General features: G+C 32.1%; 1 non-coding gene and 1 pseudogene across 1 annotated transcript; both read left to right on the top strand.

Moving 5' to 3' along the window:
- The first annotated feature begins 4,359 nt into the window (after nucleotides 1–4,359).
- On the top strand, nucleotides 4,360–4,465 carry LOC149185522 (U6 spliceosomal RNA). Its single transcript, XR_016256669.1, has one exon. It is a non-coding gene; the product is annotated as a U6 spliceosomal RNA (small nuclear RNA).
- A 7-nt stretch (nucleotides 4,466–4,472) lies between these two features.
- Nucleotides 4,473–4,564, top strand: LOC149185523 (U6 spliceosomal RNA; annotated as a pseudogene).
- The last annotated feature ends 1,436 nt before the right edge of the window (nucleotides 4,565–6,000 follow it).

The following is a 6,000-nucleotide window of genomic DNA, read 5'->3' on the forward strand; positions in this document are numbered from 1 at the left end:
CTTTTCCATATACACAAGATAGAATTAGAGGATCACCTCATCTATAGATGCCCCATTTATTATGATATTCAAGGGATGTTCTATTGTCTTTATTAAGATTTAGATGGGTCGTTGTCTACATTCTTTAAATACACGTCTAGCTCTTTTTATGAGGGAGGTCCTTGGATTTAGATTTTTATATAAGGCCTTATGTGGCCTTCCCCTTTAGAACTCTTCCAAGGGGGTCACCTCTTTCCATGCTGCCTTGCCTACTTAGGGCCAAATTGACAAACCATGATTCAAACTTCTTCAACTATCAAATTAGTGAGGCCTCATACCTATTCTTGACCCCATTCTTTCATTCTTGCAATTTCTTAATACCATCGATCTTCCCTTCAAATAATCTAAACCCTTAATTCAGCAGAAACTCACATCCAAACCCCACTAATTATTAAAGACACCATTCAATAAAACTAACGCGGAGGACAGAGAAAATATGGCAGAGAAATCTGACAGGAGTTACACTAACTAATTTGAGACCCGCGCTCTGACTGATTCTGGAATATTTTAGACAATGCTCAGGTCCGACAAACACACTGAGAAAGACCACAAAAAACAGTGGCTCAAATATGAGCGGGGTAGGATATCGTCTGCTCTGATACCTTGTTAAACACACATGGGCAACAACAAAATATGAATGATAATCAGAAGAGTACATTTATTATTAACAAATGATATACATTTATAGTACATTGTGTGACTGTTGGGTTCCACATCCCAAGGTCTTTTGGACTTCCTTAGTCTATTCGGCTTCCACACTAACCCATAGAGGATTAGGCGTCCGACAATTTTTTGTAACTCTTAATTAGTTATACTTGTAATGTTTTGACTTTGACATTTTATGAGAAAAATACACACTCAATTAAGGTTGTTATGCGTTCAATATTTGTATTATATGATTTTCGCATTAATTTTTATGTTAATCATTATTTTTTGAAAAAAACAGTGATTATTATTATTTTTTTGACATGAAATTCATAAAAAAATCTATTATTTAACCATTTTTAGTTAAAATTTTCCTATAAAATTTGTGATTTTGGCATTCATTTCTAGCAAAAAAATTACAAAAAATTATCAAAACATGTAGTTTTTTAGTTATATTTATGTTAAAAATGGTTATTTTTATGTCAATTGTTAAAAATTATTGTTTTTTAGAGACAATTATTTCATGTGGATTGAAAAATTAATTAACGATGTATAAATATGTAGAATATCGAAAAGTCAAAATATCGACCTTCTTCTTTAAATATGCAAAACAATAAAAACCTCACCACAAAATAAATAAATAAATAAAAACAAGAAAATATGAAGAAGAAGACCACTTCAAAAATTATTAAATTTAGAAAATAATTATTTACATTTCATAGATTATAAAATTTAAAGTCAAAAAATAGGTCTTTTAAAAAAATGGCCTCATGCAAAATTACCACTTTTTTAAATCCGCATGAAAATCATTACCATTCTAAAACGCAATGTACATAAAAAAAATTTAAAATGCCAAAACCTATGCTCTAAAAAAAACATGTGTGTTCTACATCACCCATTTTCAAAATTGGGTCACTTTTTTGCTATCTCTACGAAACAAGAGTATAGTGCCTGTTTCAAAGTTTACATTGTTAAACATTTTGACTTGGTCAAATTACATAAAAAAAATAATAAAATAAAATAAAATAAAAAGTAATAAGTGTGTTGAGAGGCGCTCTCCATCCTAGAATGGAAGAGATGTTGTGATGTCATGTAAACATTAGCAGTGTTCATACTCTAGGTTTTGACAATCCATGGTTTTTCCCATGGTATTCTCAACCCATGGTTTTTCCCATAATATTCTTCTCTAATGTATCCTATTTAAAGACATAAAATTCTAATGAATTTTCCCTTTTTTTTTTCCAAAGAGAAAGATTTGGTCAGGGTAGAAGCCAAGTGCAAACACAGGGCATTCCAAAGAGAATAATAGTGCTTAGAGTTGATACACGACCTAACTATGGAGCTAATGGACCCCTAAGACAAAACAACCTCTGTGATATCAAAATTCAACCAACTCGGGAGATACCCCATAATAGTGCTTAGAGTTGATACACGACCTAACTATGGAGCTAATGGACCCCTAAGACAAAACAACCTCTGTGATATCAAAATTCAAGCAACTCGGGAGATACCCCATGTTGGTTGCAGACCCTGTCATCTTCCATGGCCAAAATTGAATTTAGATTGAAACCCCACAAAATGCAGGTAGTTTAAGGATGTTTGAAATTAAAAAGATTGGTGTAAGCCAACTCGGTATTTTGTGAACGGACTACGTAGGTTATTGCAAATTGTATAAGAAGAAAGTTTCACATTTCTTTGACAAAGGTTGTGTTTAGGATTTAGACTTTTTAGAACTCCGTGTTGCAAGTGTGAGAAAAATGACAAAGACAAGCAAGTATGCATTTGTAGCTTTCTTATTCATTTTCATAATGGTAATGGTTGAGGTGGGAGCAACCGAAGTAATGGCATCATCTCCCACTCTGAAAATGGACACAGGCACTGCTTCAATGCCCTTCGTTCCCTCCCTTTTTGTTTCCATTATTGCCTCATTGATCCCATTCCTGGGCTGTCGATTTTAGTGAGATGTATTGCAAATACTCTTTGGTTAGTATATGTTTTGTGACCTATTATATCCTTTCTATAAATCAAATTATTGTGGATTTGTGAAATTCAATCTTTTGTATTCTTTATTTATGGTTTCACTATTTAAAAATAAAGAGATCTTCTCATGGTTCTTTTTTCACAATCTTTAATTTCCCATATTTTGGGGTTACTTGTGAATTTTTTTGAGCAAAACGTGGGGTAACCTTGGAAATTGGAATTTAAGTATGCGTCCATTTGTATTTTGTTCTTTATAGTGACTACTTCACATGTAATTTATTCCACACGTTTTCTTTATTTTTATTTGCAAGGTGGTTTAAAGATTAGGAGTTGTCTATAATGTAATTTTTTGGAAGCTTTTCCGGTGGGTTTTTCAGTAAAAATCTGACAGCAATTTATTGGAATCGCAAGTTTGATAGCTAGTTTCTTCACAATCAAAGAGTCTCAGAGGTTTTTTAGGGTGCTGAATCCAATTATGCAGTTAAAAAACCATTTTAAATAATACAAATCAAGATTTAACCTCGATTTTTTCTACCGGATTCTGACACCAGAATCTCCAAAAAAATCGTATATAAACAACTCGTAAAGATTATAATTTGGTATGAGTACATAGCACGAGTCGAACAATAGATATATTGAAATATTTATGTAATATTTTCAACTTAATGATGGGTTCTTCATTTTTTTTTCCGCGTGATTGCACTTGTCCGAAATGGTTTACGTGGTCTTTTATTTGGGAGAGATCTTCGGGTCGGTGAAAAGTACGTGTTGCGGTGAACTGTACAAATAAAATTCAACATCATTTCAAATAATAAATTAAATTATATCCATTATCACATAATAAGGGCATCCGAAAAGTTAAATTTTAATATAAAAATATTATTAATAATAATGAAAATTTATTTTATTTTAAAATTATAGTTAAATTAGATATTAAAGTGTTGTATGAAAATAGATTAATATTTTTAATAATTAGGAAAATGTGATGTATTTTAAAGTGATAGTCAAAATTAGATATTAAAATGACATATGAAAAGTCTTTATTAAACTCATCTTTATTTCAAAACAAGTCTAGATCCATCTTAACTCTAGATCTACCAACTCTTGAGAGGGATTAAATATATTGAGGTACAAACCTCTCTTGAGAGGGATTAAATATCTTGAAGTACAAACCTCTATTAGAGTGAAAAGAGATTTGATTCCTCTCGACATTTGATAGATTTAGAGTTAAAAATGGATCTAGATTGATAAATATAGATTTAACTTATATGACCTCGTCGATCATTTTTTCATTATCTTTGCTTTGACCTTTGGATATTTATACTTGGGTAAATGATAATAATATATCCAACATTGCCTCCAGCCCCACCCTCACCTTGATGAGGGTGGGTGAGGATCATCATATAACTTAATCTATATTTATTAATATGGGGTGAGAGTGAGAGTGAGAGAAATATTGGTTAAATTATAATAATTTATTCATTATTTTCTGAACCCACCCTCATAACAAATTTTGATTAAAATAAACCAAGATATATTGGAACAATAATTTACCCAATATTTTCCTACACTCCACGTCCCTTTTAAGTGGGGGTTGGGGGCAATATTTGGTGAATTATTATAATTTATCCAAGTAGCAAAGCGCAACGCGAATGAGTTCATATCTTCAAAGACATTCGATAAAATTGGAATGAGTTCATATCTTCAAAGACATCCGATAAAATTGGAACGATACAAAGAAGATTAGCATGGCCCTTGGGCAAGGATGACACACACAAATTGAGAAATGGTCCAATTTTTCTAAAGAAGGCCCATATTTGCTATCCTGAACGATATAAAGAAGATTAGCATGGCCCTCGCAAGGATGACACACACAAATGGAGAAATGGTCCAATTTTTTTAAAGAAGGCCCATATTTGCTATCCTGGTGGTTATGACAACTCAAGCTAGGTCCTGAGTTTAAATAGTCCGACCATGCTGATAAAACCCAATAAGCGGTACTTAATAGTACCCATTTAAAATGTTTGGCTACCCTGAGTTCAAATAGTCCGGCCATGCTGATAAAACCCAATAAGCGGTACTTAATAGTACCCATTTAAAATGTTTGGCTACTTGGAAACAACGAATTCAGAGGTCACTTCCAAGATATTCAATTCCAACATATTTACAGGGAATTCAACAATTATGTGGAGAGATTATCAAAAAGAGCATTAACATTGGGTCCAAACACGGTATAATTGAGGAATTGTCTGGTTGTTAGATTATAAATACAACCTACACTTCTCTATCACAATTGGACAACCTTTTAGTGTTTCAACAGGAGTGGAAGAAAACACAAAGCCAAGAAAATATGAAAGCACAAAATCAGATTCTGGATATGACAACAAAACGACTCCAACAAATTATTATACAGGCATATTATTCTTGTAACCTTTTAGTGTTTCAACATGAATAGAAGCAAACGTAGTCTAAACGCTTTGGACTTCTCATATTTCTTCCTCAATTTTCTTTTGGAGCAGGTAGCAGGTAGTCACGTCAATTACGTTAGGGTCCTTCAAACACGCATCACACTTGACCCAATTCTTACATCTCAATCCGCCTACTCTGAACGTTTTGGACTTTTCATATTTCTTCCTCAATTTTCTCTGGATTTCTTGAAATGGTGAGTCTGAGTTTTATAATTTGCGTTAGGTTGAAAATCTTCATGGCTAAATTCCAAAGAAAACGAAGATTCCGGGGCATGCACCGGACTTCCAAACACATCGTGGACGGCTCTAGATTGGTACCGTCAGATTCCTCTTTACTTTTATTCCATCAAGTTCATTCTATCCATTTACACTATTATAGAATACTGAAAATGATGTTTGAAAGAACCTCATATTAGGGTATTACGTTCAAGAAACTAAACTACTCTTATTGATGGAGAAAAGTAAAGATTCCTCTTTACTTTTAAACACATCGTGGACGGGTCTAACTTGGTACCGTCAGATTCCTCTTTACTTTTATTCCATCAAGTTCATTCTATCCATTCACACTATTATAGAATACTGAAAATAATGGTGAAAAAAAACCTCATATTAGGGTATTATCTTCAAGAAACTAAACTTCTTATTGATGGACAAAAGTTTGTTTGCTCTATTTTATTTTATACATATTATTAATGTAGGTTTGTTTTGTTTATTTTATTTCATTTAATACATCTATATGTTGCAAGTTTGTGTTATTATTAATTCATATTAATAATTAATGTACGTTTATATTATTGTTTATATTAATTTTTTTTTTTTTAAATAAGTTTGGAATTTGTAATCTTTATACAAGGAGTATTTTAACAAT

Source organism: Pinus tabuliformis, chromosome 3_1, assembly GCF_031772625.1.
Source record: "Pinus tabuliformis cultivar Carrire ecotype Pingquan chromosome 3_1, CPIR1, whole genome shotgun sequence".
NCBI lineage: Eukaryota > Viridiplantae > Streptophyta > Pinopsida > Pinales > Pinaceae > Pinus > Pinus tabuliformis.